Here is a 22,470-nt window from a genome sequence, read left to right on the forward strand (position 1 = left end):
TACCTTCCATTCTTCTAACTCAACTGGAAGTTAATCTTGAGGAAATCCTGCACTTGGACTCCAAAATTTTTTTGGACCACCACTTTCTGAATTCTCTCCCATTGAAGAAACTCTCTATACCTTTATTCATCCCCCCCCCCCCCAAGGTGTATTGCCATACATTTCCCTACATTTGCTACTTCTTTGTCTACTTTCTCACCCTCTCCAAATCCCTCTGCAGACTTCTTGTTTTCTCAACACTACCTGTCCCTCCACCTGTTTTGTATCATCTGCAAACTTGGCCTTAATGCCATCAATTCTATCATTCAGGTCATTCACACACAATGTGTAAAGCAGCAGACTCAACATTAATCCCTCTGGAACATTATGGGTCACCAGTAGTTGACTGGTGTTCCAACTACTTGCCATCTGCCAGTGGGCCAATCTTCTATCCATGTCAGTACCTTTCCAGTAATACCATGGGCTCCTATCTTGTTTTGTAGCCTCATGTCTGGCATCTTGTCGAAGGCTTCTGAAAATCCAAATAAACATCCACTGACTTCTTTCTCTATTCTGCTTTTTCCTTTCTAAAAGAATTCCAAAAGGTTTGTCAAGCAAAATTTCCTGTAAGGGAACCTTGTTGACTTCAGCTAATTGCATCAAGAATCCTGAAAACTCATGCTAAATAATCCATCCCAGAATCTTCCCAATGACTGAAATCAAACTAACCAGCCTATAATTTCCTGTATTTTTGCTTCTGTTCCTTCTTAGAGAGTGGACTGACATTTATAATATTCCAATCTTCTGGAACCATTCATGAGTCTAGTCATTCTGGAAAGGTCACTGCTCTTGCCTCCGCAATCTCTTCAGCAACTTTGTTCAGAATATTGGGGTGCAATCCATCCAGTCCAGGTGAACCAAAAATTGTGGCACTTCTGGAGCACCTGTAACACCCTCTTCTGGGTGTTGACCCAGAAGAGCAGGAAACAAGACATGGCACTAGTCCACAGTGTCCTACTGCCCAGTCGTGATGTGGGCACCTCAGTACAAGCTTTGAACTTCCTATTAGAGAAGATGACAATGTTTTTATTACACCCTGTAACCACAGAGGTGTGGGCACAAAATGATGGCATCTGTGCTTGCATATGGACCACGAGGGTGGAAGACTTTGAAGAGAAGCGGACCAGCAAAGAGTATCAGAAATGAGGGGAACATCCCTTCTGTGAAGAAGTCTGGCAGATAACCCTACACAGAAGGTGGCAGTGGTAGGGAAGGGCTCAGTGGTGAATGATCCATACAGGCTGCAGGCCTGCTGATGACTGATTCATGGGGCCCGTGTATCAGAACCAAGATTAGAGAGGGTGTTGAGAGCAGGAAAGATTCCCAGATGGCCTTGATGGTATCAGAGGTTTGGACCTGGAGTCCAGACTGTTAATGGATTGAACAGGATTGCACAGGATTGCACAGCTGCACTGGAGGCGAATCCATGAGCTCTCAGTGTCTCTGAAGGGACTCTCTTTTGATAATCTTTCTCTTATTTTTGGGGGCTCCAGGCAATGCTCATAGCATCTCTTTATGTGCCTTTATGGCAGGCAAAATTGAATTATTTTGTGTATTATTGCATTTTGTTTTTTAGTATATTTTAATAAAGGAATCTTGAAACATAACATATCCACTTTAAGACCATTCAGTTTCCCAAGAATTTTCTCCTCAGTAATATTGACTGCTCACACTTCTCCTCTCTGACACTCTCAAATTTCTTGCCTCTATTTTATTCTTCATATATATCTGAAAAAGGAACTTTTGCTCTTCTCGTTTATATTATTAGCTTGCTAAAATTCAGACTTCACTTTTCTTCTTCCTACTTCTGAAGCTTCCCGTTGATTTTTCCAATATTGTTGGCCCTCTCTTTTGCTTTTATGAGGTCTTTGACCACTTGTCAGCCTCATCCTCCCTTTAAAATTCTGTTTCTTTGAAATGAACTGATCCTGCGGCTTCTGAATTACTTCCAGAAGCTCCTGCCATTTCTGCTCTGTCATCATCCATGCTATAGAACCCCTTTGAATCCCATTCTGCTCCTTTTCCTGCTAAGCTCCTCCAGAACTTTCGGTGTGGTCCCCTTCCAATCAACTTTGGCCGGCAACTGTCTAAAGCTTTTACTCAACTGTAATACAGATATATTTAATTTTTGCTTTCCCCTCTCAAACTGCAGGGTGCATTTTATCATATTATGATCACTGGTTCTTGGGGTTCCTTTTTTCCAAACTTTATTTAAAAGAAAACAGAAACATAACATACAATATAAAAATGTCAAAGAAAATCCCATCCCTCACCCTCCCACCCTTACAGCCAGCTCCCTTAAGGGGAGCAAAAAAAAAAGAAAATATTAATTATATATATTTAAAAAAAGATTTTTAAATGTTAGGAACATTTCAAAGTATATCTAAATGCATATATTTCAAATACAGAGGCCACTTACTAACAAAAGAAGAATAATTATCATGTAAAGTTTAAGTAATTTTTTTCATAACAACATATACTTTCAATTCATTATGGCAACGAGCTATATTAATCTCAGTATCATCTTTTCAGTTACTAGCAACACATTTACATGCTACTGATAATACCAAATGTACAAAAGCAATTTGAATTTTATCCAATCCCATCCCTCTTGCCGAATATAAATTTCCCAACAAAAAAAAATTGGATCTAATGGTAGAGTAAAATTATATAATTTCTCAAAAACTACTTTAATTCCTTTCCAAAATTATTGAACTTTAACACAATTCCATATAGCATGTAAAAAAAGTTCCAATACAAGAACCACATCTAAAACAAGAATCTGAATGACTAAATCCATATTTTTTTAAACTTTTATAGGGTCAAATGTAATTGATGAAAAAAATTATAATTAACCATTCCATATTGCACATTGGTCAATTTAATTACATTATACTTGCCCAATTTTCTTCAGGAAAAATATATACTAAATCACTCTACCATTTAAGTTTAGATATTTCCTAATCTGTCTTATCCATACTACCTTGTAACAAATTATACGTAACTGAAATATAACCCTTTTTCGGTATAGAGGAAATCAAAGATTCAAATCTCTACCATAATTATCATTTATCAAAGCTTTAAGTTGATAATACGCAAACAAAGAATTTAAAGGTATATCAAATCTTTCTCTCAATTGATTAAAAGAAAGAAATCTTTAAATGATTGTTAAACATTGAAAAAGGAATAAGCTGATTATTATACAGTGCAGTTAAAATAGATCATTTATCTTTCAACCCTAACGCCATTTTTTTAGCCAAATCTTTAATAAATGTTTCAATATTGGCATATCATATTGCTGTAACAAATTCAAATTCCAAAGAAATATAAATTCATGTATTTCAACCCTAGGAATACACACCATCTCCACTTTAGCCCAGCTAGGAGGCTGATCTAAATCCATCAATCTACTGATGAACTTCAACTGGGCTGCTTCATAATAATTTCAAAAATGTGGTAGTTGTAATCCACCCAATAAATACTTCCATGTAAGTCTATGCAGCGCCATTCAAGCTAATTTCCCTTTCCATAAAAACTCTCTCACTGCTTTATTCAAATCTTGAAAAAAAAACCCTTAGAAAGTAAACAAGGTAGTGACTGGAATAAATATTGAATTCATGGAAAAATATTCATTTTAATACAATTAACCCGATCAATCAAAGTTAATGGAAGGTCTTTCCACTAAATAAAACCTGATTTAATCCATCTTAGTATAGGTACATAATTTAATTGATATAATGATTGATAATTCATATCAATAAACACACCTAAATATTTAATTTTACTTGTGCATCTTAATTTTGTAATTGTTTAAAATTCAGAATAATCTCCCATTCCAACTGGTAAAATTTCACTTTTATCCCAATTAACTTTATATCCCGATAATTCTCCAAATTTCAACAAACACTCTTGCAATTGTTTTAATGACCGTTCCGGTTCCTTCATATATACCAACACGTCATCCGCAAATACATTAATTTTATATTCTTCATTCTTAACCCACATCCCTCTAATTTCTTCATTTTGTCTAATAGCCTGAGCTAACGGTTCAATAACCAATGCAAATAAGGCTGGTGACAATGGGCAGCCTTGTCGAGTTGAATGAGTCAATTTAAATGGTAAAGAAATCTGTCCATTCGTCACCACCCTAGCAATCGGATCAATATATAAAGCCTTAACCCAACCAATAAAAAAGGGCTAAATTTAAATTTCTCTAACACCTTAAATAAAATAATCCCACTCAACCCTATCAAAAGCTTTTTCTGCATCTAATGCAATTAATGGTTAGGTTGCTTCCGATATGCATTGACCAAAGTAATTAATTGAAATATATTGTCTGATGCATTTCTAATTTTAATAAAACCTGTTTGATCAATATGTATCAATTTAGGCAAATATTTAGCAAGTCTATTAGCTAGTACTTTTGCTATAATGTTATAATCCACATTTAATAAAGAAAAAGGTCTATACAAAGACACTTTTAATGACACTCTATCTTTTTTTTTGAATGACAGTTATTAAAGCATTAGAACATGATTCTGATAGCTTCTGATCTTCAGTAACTTGATTCAAGACCTCTCCAAATTCATTAGATAAATCATCTTTAAAAAATTTATAAAATTCCACAGGAAATCCATCGTCCCCTGGGGACTTTCCGTTTGACATTTCCTGAATAGCTTCCTTAATTTCAAAATCCGTAAATGGAGATTCCAATTCCTGAATATCAATTCCATCTAATACTGGTAACTTTAATTTAGATAAGTAAGAATCAATAAAACCATTATCCTGTTTACCCTCAGAACTACATAATTTTTGATAAAATGAATAAAATTTGTCATTAATTTCCTGATGCTTATGTTATTATTGAATTCATCTTAATAGCATGAATATTCTGAAACATGTTCAGCTTTCAAATGCCAAGCAAGTACCTCATGAGCTCTTTCTCCCAACTCATAATAAGATTGTTTAGATTAATTAATTAAGTGCTCAAACGGATAAGTTTGTAAAGTATTATAACATAACTTCAACCTCTCCAATGGAACTTATTTTTATCTCTGTTACTCCTTTTTGGAAATCCATCTCTAACTCAGCAATCTTATTTTCTAACTCTAAACATTCTGCCATATATTTTTTCTTAACTTTCGCAGAATAACTAATGATCTGCCCTCTCAAATAAGCTTTTAAAGCTTCCCATATTACAAAATGACTATGACTATCCACAGAATTAACATTTTCAGTCAGAAATAAAGGAATCTATTCTTTAAAAGTAACAAACTCTGTTTCTTTTTCAATAACATTGCATTAAACCTCTATCTAAATGACGGACGTACTAACTCCGAAATTTCACAAGAGAAAAGTAATAATTAATTATCTGATTTAACTCTTCTTTTATATTCAGCTCATAATACTCTACCTTGTAAATGTGCTGATACCAAAAATAAATCAATTCTAGAAAATGAATCATGTTTTGAAGAATAAAAAGAAAAATCCTTCTCTGTAGGGTTAACTTTTCTCCAAATGTCCACCAAATTTAAATCATTCATTAATGCATTAATTTGTGATACCATCTTTGATTTCCTTATATTTTTTGGATTTCTATCCAATAAAGGGTTGAGAACTCAATTAAATCACCACCAACTAAAACATTTTCATTAGCTTGAGTTAACAATGAAAAAAGCTTCTGAAATAAACCACTCATCATCTATATAAGGGGCATAAAGATTCAAAAAGTCCATGATTCAGCAAAAATTTTACAATTCACTCTTAATACTCTACCAACATACACCTCTAAAGATTCCAATTCAAATGGTAAATTTTTATGAACCAAAATCGCTACTCCTCTTGCCTTAGAATTAAAAGAAAAAAGAGAAAACATGACCAATCCAATCCCTTTTCAATTTCAAATGTTCTTTCTCAGTCAATATGGACTCAATTAATAGTAAATTTGTTTTATGGGATGCTTTAAAAGCATATTTGAATGGACAATTTATTAGTTTTATGACTAAAATTAAGAAACAACATGTTGCTGAAATAAATAAATTAGAGAAGGAAATAGAGATTTTAGAAAAAAAGATTTACAGCAGAATTCAACAGAAATTATGAAAGCTTGTTTCATTAATATGAAATTATAATATAATTCATATCAAATTTCTCAGTTTGAGAAGTTATTACAGAGAACTAGACAAAGGTATTAAATTATGGGAAAGAGCTCATAAAGTTTTAGCTTGACAATTAAAAATGGAACAAGTTTCAACAACAATAAATGCTATCAGGAAAAATTCAATGATTAATGACGTGTTTAGGGAATTTTATGCAAGATTATTGAAGTAGAGGAAGATGAAGTTAAAACTGATCATTTTTTATTTGACCTTAATTTACCTTCTTTGAGTAGTATGGATATTAAAGATTTAGATGCTCCTTTTACTTCAAGAGAGGTAATAGATGCACTTTGTTCTATGCCAAATGGGAAGTCTCCAGGGGATGATGGCTTTACTGTGAGAGAGTATATAGATATGTTTTGGGGAGACAAATTGGGAAAGGTATGTTAGAGTAGGTTACATACAAACACTTTAAAACATATCTTATTTAAAATACTGTCACTCTACTCCATGCTAGACATATCGGCTCCATAGGTTTTGCAAGAGCTTTTGAGAGTGCTCAAGAGACTTCAAAAATGGATTATTGTTTCCAAAAGGCAACAGATGAAAGACCTTGTTGGAGCCACAAATTCTGGAAGAGAACTTGTTGTTCTAAGAGGGCCATGTGGTTTTGCAAGCAGAGAGAGTCAAACAGAATTTCTCTCTCAGAGAGAGAGAGAGAGAGAGAGAGAGAGATCACTTCTACAGTGTTACAGCCAGCAGCAGTATTCTTGGATAATTGTTGATTTCATATCATTTAAAATATCTGAATATTGCTGTTCAATACATCATTTTAATCCAAAATCTGTAAAGACTCTACCAACTGCTTTGAGATACTGACAAATGATTGAGGATCTGGCTGGAGCTCAAGATACAAATTCAAATATATTCTCAATGGTTTGGAAGTTACACTGTTCACTAAGAAAAACAGGTAATTTCACAGTAATGAACACCTGTATTTCCATACCATAAAGAAATCATTACAATAGTCTTTTCACCAACAGAAGGACTGAAGAATTTTTTGTTGCTCTTATCTAATTATCACTCAAAAATCTTACACTTATTCTTAGCAATGATTTATATCCACTGTCATGAAAATAATAATGTAAATGGGGAATTATTATTGCAGCTACATGTCGTCACATTAATGTTGTCACACAGGACTAAGGCAATAATATCCTGGCCTAAATCAGAAAGTTGAATTTTCTCATCTACAGATGAGACAAACTTGATATGAAACTCCACTGGAGTGCTGTGCTGTAGAGTTTACAGCACAGACATGGGACCTTCGACCCAATTTGTCCATGCTGATTAAGTTCTCTCCCCAGTTGGCTGATTTTCCTGTCTCTCTCAAAACATTTCCTTCCCATGTGTTGGTATAAATAGCTTTTAAATGTTACTAATTGTACCTCTCTCTTATGATAGCTTATTCCATATTTACATATTCTCTTGTAACTGCACTGGTTTACACACAATTAAAGAATACCCTCACTTATTTCTTTCAGCACAAAATGGAGTTGATTTTGTTTATTCTCTTCAGACACAATGTTGCATTCTTCAACTCCCCAAACATCACCCAGCCAAACGGCCCTGACCTTCTCACTGACTCACCACCGCACGGGTCATCTTGACACTGTTTCTTTCCTCTTCCTGCGTGGGAGATCCATTGTCCATATGCTGACTACTTAATGAGCAAGAACGTGCGTATTATTACTCCTGTGTCTCGCTTCAGTTACATCATCAGCGACAATCGGCACCACTCCCGATGCAGGTTAGTATGCGACCATGACACTCTGTATGATAAAGATCCTTTTTATATCTTTTACCTCTCACATGAGTTCTCTGCTCACTAGTTTTATATTTCCCTTTCTGGGGAAAAAGATGATGAATATCTACCATATTTATTCCCTTCATGAACTTATAAACCTTGATTATGTGCTTTTTTCAATCCAAAGCGAAAGGTTCCAGCCTATTCAGTCTCTCCTCATAATTCAAGCCGGTACTGGTTAAATCCTTACCATTCTGCATCCTTTACAACCTTTTAACCTGTTTTAGAAGGAGCAGAACTGAACAAAATACGCTAAAGGCTATCTCATCACCACTTTTCTGGAAATATATCCCTGGACTCACAAATCTCCTTGTTCTACAATACTCTCCGGAGTCCTAACATTCACTCAGCAAGATTTAGCCTGGATTAACCTCCCATGTTTAAAAACTCACATGTATCCAAGTTAAATTTCATCTGCTATTCCGTGACCATGTTTCCTGGTTCATCTAGTTCTTGAAATAATCGCTGAGAAGTTTCTTCACGGACTACTACACCATTAATTTTGGTGTGTATAGGGAATTAAATTAGACATATGCTCAGGTGGACGCAAGATCTCATGAAGATTGGCCATGAAAGAGCAGAAAGTTATTCTTTCAATCTTAGTGAAAAAATTTCATCAGTTAATGAGACACATTTATTCACTGAAAGTTCCCTTCCCCACTTAAAGATTTTGTATGACATGCATGCCCTTATTTGGAGCAGATGTTGTTTCTTTCCCAAACAAGTCCACGGAAAATTGCAGGCAAGGATATGATATGGTGTTCCTTTGTCCAGGGCCAATTTCTGAATCTTCCAACTCATTCTTCCTCAGATTATCAAAGGACTGCTCATAAATTTAAATGAACTGAATTTTAATTCATGAATTCTAAGAACCCTTATTTTCTGTATTCTTATGAGCAAATATTTCCTTATTGTTTGAATGCAATTTCCTTTGTTTAAGAATGCAACAAAATACATATAGAAAATGGTAGTTAACATTTACACATGGATTTGCTCAGTGCCCTTGTATGAGTTACCATGAAAATCTATAAATATTCCTTTTAGTTTAATAAAGTACAACCAGCAGTATTTATGTAAAAAAAAAATCAGGACATGCATAAAGAACTTTGAAAAATGGTTGAGAATCAGATCATAAGACTTATTTAATTTGTCTAAGCTCTCTACATGCCCCAAATAAATTTCAAAAATCATCCATTCTCATGCCAAGCACCACAAGAATTTAAAATAAAACTTAATAATCAGAAAATATTTATATTTGACTACCTTCCTTTCTCCAATCCACAAAAAAAGCAGATTAATTTTCATTTTTACATAATTTCTGAACAAGGATCATTAGGGAAGCTCCATACACCAATTCGGCCAAGAAAGTAGCCAGATCTTCTTTTGGCAAAATATGTATACCTAATAACACCCAGGGTAATTTGTCCATCCAGTCTAGACCCTTGAGGCATGCCATGAGGGCTGTCTTCATGTGTCGATGAAAATGCTCCAGTATACCATTATACTGAGGATGATAAGCCATAGTACAGTGCAGCTGCGTGCCCAGTAACTGTACATTTGCAATCAAAGCCCGGACATGAACTGTATCTCTCTGTCACAGGAGATGTCCAAAGGTAAACCAAAATGGGCTATCCAATGAGCGATGAGGGTTCGTGCTCAAGCTGTAGTGTAGGTGTCCAAGAGCGGAATAACCTCTGGCCATCTCGTAAATCTGTCCTCCGCAGTAAAATGGTGAGTAGTGCTTCTGGACGGGGGTAACGGCCTGACAATGTCGATGTGGATATGATCAAACCATCTCTGTGTCGAGGCGAAAGTCTGCAGTGGAGCCTTGATGTGGTGTTGAACTTTGGAGGTTTGACACAGAATACATGTCCTTGCCCAAACGCCAACTTGCTTCCACATGAATTTGTTCCACACAAATTTGTCTGCCACGTGCCTTGTTGTTGCCTGAATAGAAGGATGAGCCAAACCATATATGGTGTTGAATACCCGACATTGCATGGAATTTGCTGGTCCAAACTTCACATCCATTAATTTCAGGCCCAAGATGGCAGTGCAATATTAAACTGTTTCATCGTATTCTTGCTGAGCCGCTGCCAAAACCGCATAGTCTATTCCAGAACTGGAGAATGGACTGACGTAATGGTTGTGTGAGATAACATGCTAATGACCAGATTGTCTCTCCCCGTGATGTGCAGTATAGAAGTTGTGAATTCAGAATATATGAGAGATGTTGTTCTGTCGACCTGACCATGGATCCGAAGCTTTGGCTAAAGGAAACATGGGTGGCTTGTGAACTCTCTGCCTTCCAGAAAATAATAAAAATGTCGTATGGAAAGGTAGAGAGTGAGGGGTTCTCTGTTAAAAGCACTGTACTTTTGTTCTGGCTGCCTCAGGTGGCAACTGAAAAAGGCCAGGGGTTTCCAGGTACCATTGACCAGCTATTCTGGTATTCTATCATGTATCAACCATGAGAGCCATCAGCACATCGATCCGTGGGTGCACCAGAAGCATTGTTACTTCGGCCTCTTTGTCCCATTTCAGTTCTTTAGGTTGACTAGACGAGGTTGAAAAGCGGATGCATTATTTTGGCAGCTGCCAGTACTAAATGGTGGTAGAAGCATTGTTACTTCGGCCTCTTTGTCCCATTTCAGTTCTTTAGGTTGACTAGACGAGGTTGAAAAGCGGATGCATTATTTAGGCAGCTGCCAGTACTAAATGGTGGTAGAAATTTATCATGCCAACAAACTCCTGCAGCCCCTTAATGGTAGATGGTTTGGGAACTTATGGATGGCCTCGCCCTTAGATAGTAGTGGAACCACCCCATGTCGATCAATGTGATGACACAGGAAGTCAATGGATGTGAGGCTGAATTGGCATTTGGCAAGATTAATTGCTAAGCTATGATCGTTGAACTGCTGTCAGAGCTGATGAAGATGTGCCGGGTGTTCCTGATGAGAGTGGCTGGCGACAAGTCCAGACCGTGGCCCACTATGTCTATGAGTCATTGAAAGGTCTGGGCTGTGTTCTTCAAACTGAATGGCTTACAGAGAAACTTGAAAAGCCCGAATGGGGTAATGAGGGCTGTTTTAGGAATGTCTTTCGGATGACATTAACAAATACAGAAATGTAAATAAACTGACTGTACAACACAAAAAAGAAAAAGAAAAAGTGCAAAAGTAAAAGTCCTTAAATGAGTCCTTGATAGAGTTTATTATTTAGGAGTCTGATGGTGGAATGACAGCTGCTGTTATGAATCTAATGATTCAAATCTTGTGGCACCTATACCTTTCTCTTGATGCTACCACCAACAGCCAGCCTCGGTGTTACCCCAGTGTGTGCAGGGGGTGCTCCCTACCTTTACTGATAGTAGCACCATTAGTCTATCCCGGTGCCTCGTAGCCGAGTCTGAACCTGCACCTCCATCAGGGGTAGGTATAGCTTGCGTCCTTTGGCACGGCACCACCACAAGATCAACAGTTGCTTCCCCGTGCTATTAGGCATGCCATAGATCATCCACGTGGGTAGCAGTCGATGGGGATTGCTGAACTCATCGTGTGCAAGGAGCAGATGGATGTACTCTGGCATCTGTTCCCAGAAAATCTGCTTGAAAAGAAAACAGTGCCTATGCCCGTCCATGAGCACCAGCATCTCATTCATCAGTGCAGAGGAGATACGGTCGCTTAGGTCTTCCATACGAAGGAGCCTTGCCACCTTGTTGCTGCAGAAAAGTCTACAAGTACGAGTAAGAAGAGCTTTGATAGCTTTGTACTTATCGTTGGCTGGAGGCTGGCATAAGAACTCAACAATGCTTACCGCAGTGTCCTGATTGAGGGATGTGATGACATAGCAATATTTAGTAGAGTCAATGACAATCTGACAAAGGTGAAACTGGGCCTTGGCCTGCTCGAACCAAACCTGTGGTTGTGAGATCCAAAAAACTTGAAATTGACCACCACGGTGTTCTGTGTATCCATAGCTAGGTACAAAGAAATTATTTTCGACCATTGGGGTCACCACTGTAGCATGTGGTGCAGTGAAAAAAGCACAATGGAAGTTGTCTGTGACCTGAACCAACAGAATGCTTTTATAGAAACTTTGCAGGATTTAAAATAAATACTGTTGGTGTGCTATCACCATTACCTGACCCCGGAAGTCATGTGCCTCCCAGAGTCCTTTGCGACCCCCCCTAGCCACCGGGAATCCCGACCCTGCGAGGTCCAGAAACTACAAATGCCAGTTCGATAATTGGGTGGTGCAGTTTGCCACAATGCATTAGATTATTCTTTTGTTCTTATGTTATATAACTGAGGTTGCAACTTATTCTTTCAATTCTATATTAGTGACCACCTACCATCCAGAACACAATATTTTTTCTCCACTGTTTTGTTTTATTTTATTTTACCAATCTCCTATCCATGTTAATATAATCACCTCCAACCTTGCAACTTATCAATTTAATGAGTTAGCTTTTGTCTGGTGCTTTATCAAATTACTTTTCAAAATCCAGACAAAATCTCTCTCTCTCCCTCTCTCTCTTGCTCTTTTGTGTGTGTGTGTGTGTGTGTGTGTGTGTGTGTGTGTGTGTGTGTGTGTGTGTGAAGAAGTGGCAAGCAAGCTAGATAAAGGCATATTGACTGGGCAGACCATTGGCTGATTGCAGGAAGCAGAGAGTTGGGATACAAAGATCATATTCTGGTTGATCGCCTGTGCACGTGGTGTTCCACAGGATCAGAATTAGAGCTCCTTCTTTTTATGTTGCACATCAATTATTTAGATTATGGAATTAATGGCTTTGTGGCCAAGTTTGCAGATAATATGAAGGTCAGAAGAGCAGGTAGTGTTGAGAAAAGAGAGGGGGGGATGCAGAGGGATTTAGACTGATTAAGAGAATGGGAAGAGGTGGAAAATGAAATACAATGATGAAAAGTGTACTGTCATGCAGTTTTGTAGAAGAAATGAATGTGAATTTTCTAAATGGGGAGAAAATTGAAAATTCCCAGATGCAAATGGACTTGGGAATCCTTGTGCCGGATTTTCTGAAGGTAAATTTTCAGTTTGAGTTTGTGGCATGCTGCCATTACTTTCATGAGGAAAAGTATATAAGAGCACAGAAGTGATATTGATACTCTATACAGCATGAATGAGACCTCACTTGGAGTATTGTGAGCAGTTTTGGCCTCCTCATTTAAGAACAGATGTGTTGACATTTGAGGGGGTTCAGAGGAGGTTCAAAAGGATGATTCCAGGAATGAAAGGGTTATCATATGTAATGATTGGGGGCTCTTGGCTTGTACTCATTGAAATTTTGGAGAACGAGAGGGTGTCTCATTGAAACATTTAGAATGTTGAAAGGCATAGAGTAGATGTGGGAAGTTTATTTCCCATGATGGGAGAATCTTGGGAAAGAGGATGCAAATCCAGGATTTAAGGGTGTCCATCTGAAACAGAGATACTCCAGAGATCAGGACAGCCAGGTGGTTGCAGGATGTAAAGAATGGCTACAGGACTTCTTCGAATCAGCAGATTGGGTGTTCAAGGACTCATCTGAGGATACGAATGATTACACCAGGGCTGTCACTAACTTCATCAAAACAGCTGTGGATGAATGTGTCCCCACCAAATTGTTCAGGGTTTTCCCCCAACCAAAAGCCCTGGATAAAGAATGAAATCCAGAACCTGCTGAGAGCCAGATCACATATAGTTAAGTCCAAAGATACAGATTACTGCAGAAGGAGCAGGAATGACTCCCCAGGCAAGGTGGAGTTTCTGGACCAAATTGGAAATCATAAAGGATATCCAACAGCTGTGACAGAGCCTAAATACCATAACAAGCTGTAAAACAAAATCTGGTACAGGAGGAGATGGCAAAGCTTCACTCCCAGACAAACTCAATACCTTTTATGCCTGATTCAACCATAAAAAAGAAAAACCACTGCACACACCCATGTCCCTTGACGACCCTCTCCTGTTTATATCTAAGGATAATGTGCAGGCTGCCTTCAGGAGAGCATATCTGAGGAAAACATCCGGTCCAATACATTACCTGGCTGAGTATTAAAAATCTGTGCTGACCAATTTACCAACGTATTCAAGGATATCTTCAACATCTCACCCTGGCGGGGCATCGCACCACCTGTTTCAAGCAGGTGTCAATCATACCAATGTCCAAGAAGAGTGTAGTAACCTGCCTAAATGACTTCATCCAGTAGCACCTACATCAACAGTGATAAAGTGTTTTGAAAGACTGGTGTTGAAGCCTATCAACTCCTGTCTGAGCAGTGACATGGATCCGTCCCAATTTGCCAATCGTAGCAACTGGTGGATGCCATCTCATTGGTTCTACAGAAAGCCCTGGACAACAAAGAGGCATACATAAAGTTGGTTATTAACTGCAGCTCAGCATTTAACACCATCTGATCAGCAAGACCTGATACTCAAAATCCCACTATGTAATTGGATCGTGGATTTCCACATCTACAAACCATGATCAGAGAAGATTGATAGGAACATCTCTTCCACAATCTTCAACAGTACCTGAGCACCACAGAGTTGCAATCTTAGCCCCCGCTCTTCTTGCTTTACCCCTATGATATTGCATGGTTCGGTACGATAATAACCCACTTTAGTGGGTTGTATATAAAGGGGGGATGAGTCAGAGTACAGGAGGGAGACTGAAAACCTGGCTGAATGATGCACCGACAACAGCCTCACATTCAATGTCACCAAATCTAGGAAGTTAATTGTTAACCAGAGAGGGAAAACCAGAGGTGTACAATCCAGTGATCATTGGGGGATCAGAGGTGGAGAGGGTGAGCAAATTTAAGTTCTTGGGAGTCAGAGGTCTTTCCTGGACCCAACACACTAATGGCATCATGAAGAAATCTTAGTGCCTTTACTTCCTTAGGAGTTTCTGGAGGTTTTATATGACATCAGAAACTCTGGCAAATTACAACAGATGTCTGATGGAAAGTGTGCTGACCGACTGCATCATGGTCTGGTGTGGGGACACCAGTAGCATTGAGCCTAAAGCCCTGAAAAAGGTAATGGACATAGCCCATGACACCACAGTCAAATCCTTTCCATCAAAAATATCTTCAGGGAAGGCTGCCGTCGGAGAGCAGCAGCAATCATCAAGGATGCACACCACCTCGCTGCTACTATCAGGAAAGAGGTATAGGTGCCACAAGACTCGCACCACCTGGTTCAGGAACAGCTGCTACCCCTCCACCATCAGACTTCTCAACATTTAAGGATGCTTATTTTTGCACTCTCTGTATTGCACGGTCAATTTGTTTTTATTTATTTATCTATTTGTTTACATGTGTACATTGGGAGCAATTTATTTGCACTATCAACAAATGGTAATCCTGCCTCGCCCACAGATAAAAAATCTCAGAGTTGTATGTGATGTAATGTATGTACTCTGTTACAGAGTTCTGTGTTGTGTATTGACCTATGTGTTGTGTGGTTTTATGTTAAAAAGTGACAGTTTGCCTTGAAGAGCCAAGGTGAAGGTGGACTGCTGAGAGAGTGGGAGACGGACTGAGCATGTGCAGCAAATGATCTAGAAATTTCTGGACTTGGATGATAAACCAGCACTGGCTGGTGCTGTGGAGTGGAAGGAGGCCCAGAGCATGAGTCATTGTCTGGAGGACAGTTTAGAATGTTGGGATTTCAAAATGGATGAACATTCCGAAGGCAGCCAGAAGGATCTGGACCAAGCCAAATGTTCCTCTCTCTGCAAGCAACACAAGTCAACTTTGAATTTTGTGCTCTGTCTCTCTCTTTCTCTCTCTGTCTCTCTCTCTCTCTCTCTCAAAGATCTTTTGGCTTCAGTTTACCAAACAAACTGAATTTTATTTATGATCTTTGCTTCGCTTGAGATCAAAGTTTTGTGAGTCTTGTGTGTTTTGTGTCTAAGTTTTTCCGTGGGCTGGTTGGAAATATAACTTAGACTATAATTACATATGTTATATTTTGGCTGGGGAATTTATTAGTTTTACACTTTATAGAGGTTTGCATAGTAACCAGTGGGCATTGTTATAAAAGGGTGGTTTTTGAATTAAAGTTTGAAGGTGAATTTTTGTGAATAAAATAATTGTTTATCTTTACCCCTGTGTGATATGCCTTCTTTGTGGTTGCTGGTTTGATCTTGTAACAACTCTGACAATAAATCTGAAATCAGAGAATTGGAGTAAATTCTTACAGTGAATCTATGGAATTTATTACCTCAGGCACTAGTGGAAACCAAGTCATTGGGTGTACATAAGGCAGATATCGATTGGTTCTTGATTAGCAAGGGCATCAAGGGTTATGGGGAGAAGGCAGGGGCGTAGGGCTAAGAGAGAAAATAATTGAATGGTGGGTCAGACTCAATGGGCTGAATAGCCTATTTCTGCTCCTCTGTCTTATGTGGCTGGTCATATGCTCTCTGAAATTTTCCAACACGTATCCCCATCATAACACCAACGTCCAAACATTTTTTTTAAATGTCCTTTCACTGCATCCAAAATAATTGATTGTGACAATAGGTGTCAGACTAATGATATTGTTGTTCCTGATATCTTCTCTCTGTTATTTTCTGAATGGGATGTTGCATTGGATAAATTCCAATATGTTCAGATGGTTCCAGCACCAAAATAATTTTGGCAGATCATCACTGAAACATGCATAATCTGCAGGCAACATTATTTTTTAGAACCATTGATATATCTAACATCAGTGCAATTAATTTCTCCACCATTTTCTCATTAAGTCATATGAATTATTTTTGCTTATTTCCTCTAAGTTCCCCACTATTTCTGCAACATTTACTTTGATTTTTACTGTGACACAAATGCAACAATTTTTTTTTAGAGAACTCGCAGCCTACATCTAATTTGGGAGTGAAACACAAAAGTCTGCAAAAATGCTGGAGGAACTCAGCAGGTCACCCAGCATCCATAAGATGTGAAGATACGTGACCAATCTTTTTGGCCTGAGCCCTTCTTCAAGGTATGAGCAAAAGCAGGTATGCATCTAAATAAATGGGCTGTGGGAGGAAAGGGGAAAGGGCAAGGGGAGGAGGACAGCCAACAGGCAAAAGGCCACAATTGGACATGAGATTTGATTGATGTGGGGAGGGTTGGAGCTCTGTGAATGCAGAGCTGGTAGAAAGGAGACAGAGGGGAAGGGAAAGCTAGAGGAAAGGAGACAGGGATGGGGAAGGAGAGAATCGGGGAGAAGGGTTGGCGGAGGGGCTAACAGAAACTGTAGAAGTTCATGTTGATACCATCTGGTCAATAGTGCCTAAACGGAATATGAGGTGTTGTTCCTTTGGTTCCAGGTGATCTCATTCTGGTAGTGCATGTGACATGGAGAGACATGGGAATGGTTGGGGAAATGAAATGGTTGGCCACTGGGAGGTCGCAGCAGACAGAGCGAAGGCGCTGAATGAAGCAATCTCCAGGTCTGTGTCCAGTCTTTCCAATGTAGAAGAGACCACAACGGGAGCACCAGATGCAGAAGATGATCTCTGAAAGGCACTCAAGTGGTGTTGCTTCACTTGGAATGCACATTTGGGGCCCGGAATATTGCTGAAGGAGGAGGTGTGGGCTCAAGCATAGCATTTGTCATGATCACCGGGGTAGGTAGCAAAGGGGTGATTGGTGGGAAGGAGGAGTGAACAAGGGAGTCACAAAGGGAGAAATCCCTGCAGAAGGCAGAAAGAGGTTGAGAGGGGGAGATGTGTCTGGTGATACAAATCATGTTTTTTTGTGACGGAAGTGGCAGAGGATGGTATGTTGTATGCAGAAGTTGGTGGGGTGGTAGGTGAAGACAAGGAGAATCCTGTTCTTGTTGTGGCGATGGGTGGATATGCGGGTGAGGGCTGAGTTGATGGTAGTAGAGGAGAAGCGATTTTTTTTGAAGGAGAAGGACATCTCTGATGATTTGGCTTGGAAGACCTTGTCCTGGGAGTAGATGTTACAGAGACAGAGGATTTGCGAGAAAGGAATGGAATCCTGACAAATACTTGAACAGGGCATTTGTTATTTCCTTATTTTATATTCCTCTGCCTTTTAGAGACCCAAATTCACCATTCTTTCCCTTCACATGACTTAACAAAATTACATATGTATGATTAAGAAATCAATATTTTCTTTCTCTGGAATTAAACGCAATTGCCTTAGCCATGTATCCTTTTGATTTTCTGGTGTCTGAGATGGAAGCACAGCACCTCGCCTTCAGTGACAATTCTTACTCTGCTGTTCCACAATTGCTCTCTTTTTGATGAGAATAAGTTGAGCATGGAAATCCAGCCCCAGGACAACAGTCAAAACCAACTTTCAGAAATGAAGTGGTATCACATTTCATATTCCATACAAAAGGGGCCATGTTATCTTTTTCAATCCCTCTGTCTCTTTCCCTCCAGCTCCTCACCCCATCCTCTCCACTCAGAAGGTCTCTCCCTCTCGCTATCACTTCTCGGCCGTTTTCTCCTGCCCTCCCACCCATATTAACTGATGGCCTCTTTCCTGTTGGCCTCTGCTCCTCCCCTTGCTCCTTCTTCCCTTCTCCACCCACCTTTTATTCAGGCACCTGCCCGCTTTTTGCTCATACCCTGGAGAAAGGCTCAGGCCCGAAACATTGTTTTCTTAATCTTTGCTTCCTATAGACACTGCATGACCTGCAGTGTTTCTCCTGCACTTTTGCATATTAAATTACAATCATAGTGTCTGCAGACTTTGTTGTTCAACCCCACACTGTCCTTCAGTTTTTATTCAACATTTTACAGTGTAGGAGAGTAGGCTTTCACCTACTTAGTTGCAGCCATTTAAAGGACACTGCACAAAATAGAGGCCAGCCTAATCAAGAGATTGTCTGCATTCATGTGCAAAAAGATAACATTGTGTTTTATGCTTGTATCTTTAAAAAATGTATAAATACATTGAGAAAGTTGTTGATTTGGCCTTGCATCCATAACATGCTGAAAAGGATGATTGGACAGTCAACAGCAGGAGGATGGGTACTAAGCTTCAACAAGAATGATACTGTTAATTTTATTCCCAAAGGGCAAAAGGTGAGGATAATTTGCCATCTTCTTGACTATTTGCAGGGCATGTGGAGGCCTGAGAAAATAGGTGATGAGTTCCCAAGGCATTGAACAAGCAGAAAAGGAGACAAATGGATCTATTGACATTAAAAGATGTAGTACAACTTTAGAGAAATTTTTGAAGGTGATTGTATAACCATAGGTATTAATGTGAATGTTTATTGTCATATACACAAGATCAATTTACAGATGTACTGGCATTCATTCTTGCTGCGGGTATGCAAAATACACCAAAATTTATTTGTAAACTTTTTGCATGTATAAACTTGACCTTTACCACTACCTTCAAGGTTAAATAATGATGCATTTTCCAGGCATTGTCCAACTCAATTTTGTAACTTTCTGCTGTTCATCCTGTTCATGAATCTGCATCACAATGCATCACAATTGATGGATTTACTTGGTTACTGTGTGTACAAATTATGTGGGCTGATGCACACTGGACAAAGTCAAGCTTGATATGATTGGAACTGAAGTTATCCAGGCAAAAGACAAAGTTCTTCAGCATCACTGAAGCTGCTCTCATCCAGTCAACTGGAGAATATTGCTTCACAATCCTGAATTGTGCCATGTAAATGGGGGGAAAACTTTAAAATGAGACAGCAAAGTCTTTTGCTGCAGAATACAAAGCCTCTAAAAGACATGCATGCACAAAAATCAAGTTTCTGGTCAAAGTATGTTTTGGTCCCCAGAGTCCCCAGAATGTTAATCGTGTCTAATGGTATCGCATCATGGTTGGCTTGGTACTATTGAAGATGTTCATATCCTGGCACCTGTTTGGCAAGACTGAAACTTACCGCTTTTCAGCCTGAGTTGGAAGGCACTGCAATTCCTGCTACTGCACATAGACTGTCTGAGTCAATGCATGATGTTGGACTCTGTCACTTTGATTTGATTGTCTTTTAATTCTCTTTCACCTACTGTTAGGGTAATGCTGCCTTACGACTGACAAAAGTTGAAGTGTATCATGTCCATTACATTTTTAATGTATTATTATTTGACAACAAAATGAACCTGTGAACCTTTATCATAGACCAGTACAGTCCAAAAACAGATCATTTGGCCCAACATATCCATGTCAACTAAGATGCCAGATTAAAACCATCTCATCTCCCTGCACTTGGTTGGTGTGCCCCTATTCCTTTCATGTTCAGGTTTCATCTAAATTATTCTTAAAAGCTGCTGATATATCTATCACTTCATCTGGCAGTGCATTTTAGCCACTATTAGCCAGTGTTAAAAGAAAACTTGCCTTGCAAGGCTCCTTCAAACTTTTCCCTCTTCACCTTAAAGCTATGCCCTCCTGTATATTACATTTTTGCCATGGTAAAACAGCTATATCTACCCTATCCATTGCCTCTCGTAATGTTGTCTATTTCTCGGTTTCTAGTGCTCTGGAGAAAATAAACCAAATTTGATCTCATACTCTCCAATCTGGGCATTATCCTAGTGAACTTCTCCACTCTCTCCAAAGCCTCTACATCCTTTCTATTAAATAAGATGAAACAAGATCATTCATATCCACCTAGCATTTCCAGAAAGTATTTCATGTCAGTGCCTCTACGTTTTGTCCTCCTAATTTGTACTCCTAATGCCTAAATAATGACAAAGTTGTAAGCACAGCGTTGTTCTAATTATCTTTGAAATGATTACCAGTGTAGCCCACCATTAACAATCATTCTCGCTTTGGACCCCAGTGACTTGCTGATGAATTTGCAGGTGGCTCCACTACTTCATTATAGAAATGTTCAGCCACATTAAGGGAGTCTTAGTCGGCATCCAGGGATTAATGAGACCACCCTCTCCTCCAAGGACCTGTTTACTCTGAGACTTAAAAAGTCTGAGAATGTTCAGTCTAAGATTGAAAAAGTCACTCAAACTCTAAGTTCTCCGTAATATTCACTGTTCATATTTTTTATTGGTAGTTGCAGTCTCAGTGAATATTCAAGGGATAAAAATCCTTGCCATTCCTGAACTGAACCATGTTTGTCTGTCGAGCCATCTACAGTTTGCATGTGCTGCCTGTATCTCTGCATCCAAGATAAACCTGTTTCCTCAGAAAATTATATCACTTGATTGCCAGCTAGTCTACCCTCAGGACATTGGATTTGTTCCTTAAACAGGGAGACTCCTGATGCACAACAGAGAGCAGCAAATGATAACATAGAGAGAAAATTTGCCACAGTTCCTTGAAACGAAGCTGAGGCAAACATGTTCTGTGGTGATGTGACCAACATTATCGCAAGCAACGTGGTCCAAGTGCAGCAACCATCATGTCATAACCATTTCCTTGGATAGCCAACCACTGAACTGATGGCTCATCTGTCAAGAGAGAACATGACATTTGCTCCTTTAAAACTCACAGAGGGTAGGTATTCCTGACAATGTTCCAGCTCTTTACTTCCTCCTTGTTATTGGCCAATGGAACTGTGACCTAAATTCTAATTTCTCCCTCAGAACAGCATCGTTAGAAATTGGATTTGTCATCTTCCTTCATAATTGCGGCACCACACTATTCTGATGAAGGCTCAGACTTTCAACCAAATAACTAAGTGCTCTAAATGGAATTGAAAATAGTTTTAAATTGTGCAGTTACATCAAGATGCATTGCAATATTGGGTGGATGATGATGTATTCTTGCTGTTAAGAAAATGCTTCTTATTCATGTATCACACTTTGTGTCAATTGGATAACAAGGTCTAATTTGATACATTTGGCATCAATTCTACACTGCTTATTTACTACTGCCAACATCTACATCTTTTTTTTTCTATCTCTAGCATGTGAATGAAGCAACAGGCCTATATTATTCAATGTGACATCTTGTGTAAGATTATCATCTGATTGCACAAGGCCAACCAGATGAAACAGTGCTCTGTGGACCTCGGTGCAAAACATGCAGACACACACAATCAGACAAAACACACAGACAGAAAAAACAATACGTATACAGGACAAGTATTCGTCAATACAAATAAATTAATAAATATTGTTTCGTGAATATGAGAGTTTGGATGGTTAGTGTGAGCAGCTCCTTTCGTTGTTTAGCATTCTCAAGGCCTATAGGAAGAAGCTGTTCCTCAGCCTGGTGGTGCTGGCTCTGCTACTCCTGCACCACTTTGCCACTGGGAGCAGCTGAAAGATGCTGTGTGCGGGGGGGAAAGGGTCCTCAATGATTTTGCGTGCCCTCTTCAGACAATGATCCCAGCAGATCACATCGATGGGTGGGAGGGGGACTCCAGTGACCCTCTCTGCCACTCCCGTGGATTGAGCTCGGATCCACTTTTCTGTAGCAATTGTATTTAATTGTGTTGCTTAACTTACAGCTAAAATTTAAATAATCTGAATCTGTAGTGCTTAAAAATATGAGA

At 38.9% G+C, this 22,470-nt stretch overlaps 1 protein-coding gene and 1 long non-coding RNA gene across 2 annotated transcripts in view; one reads left to right on the forward strand and one right to left on the reverse strand.

Annotated features, from left to right (window-relative positions):
• LOC138753096 (CUB and sushi domain-containing protein 3-like) overlaps positions 1-22,470 on the reverse strand; it is a 691,055-nt gene that overhangs the window by 105,714 nt on the left and 562,871 nt on the right. The window lies entirely within an intron of this gene.
• On the forward strand, positions 15,735-19,419 carry LOC138752639 (uncharacterized). Its single transcript, XR_011350798.1, has 3 exons — positions 15,735-15,901; positions 16,864-17,001; positions 19,103-19,419. It is a non-coding gene; the product is annotated as an uncharacterized lncRNA (long non-coding RNA).

The sequence above is a fragment of the Narcine bancroftii genome, chromosome 2 (genome assembly GCF_036971445.1).
Source record: "Narcine bancroftii isolate sNarBan1 chromosome 2, sNarBan1.hap1, whole genome shotgun sequence".
NCBI classification, from domain to species: Eukaryota; Metazoa; Chordata; class Chondrichthyes; order Torpediniformes; family Narcinidae; genus Narcine; species Narcine bancroftii.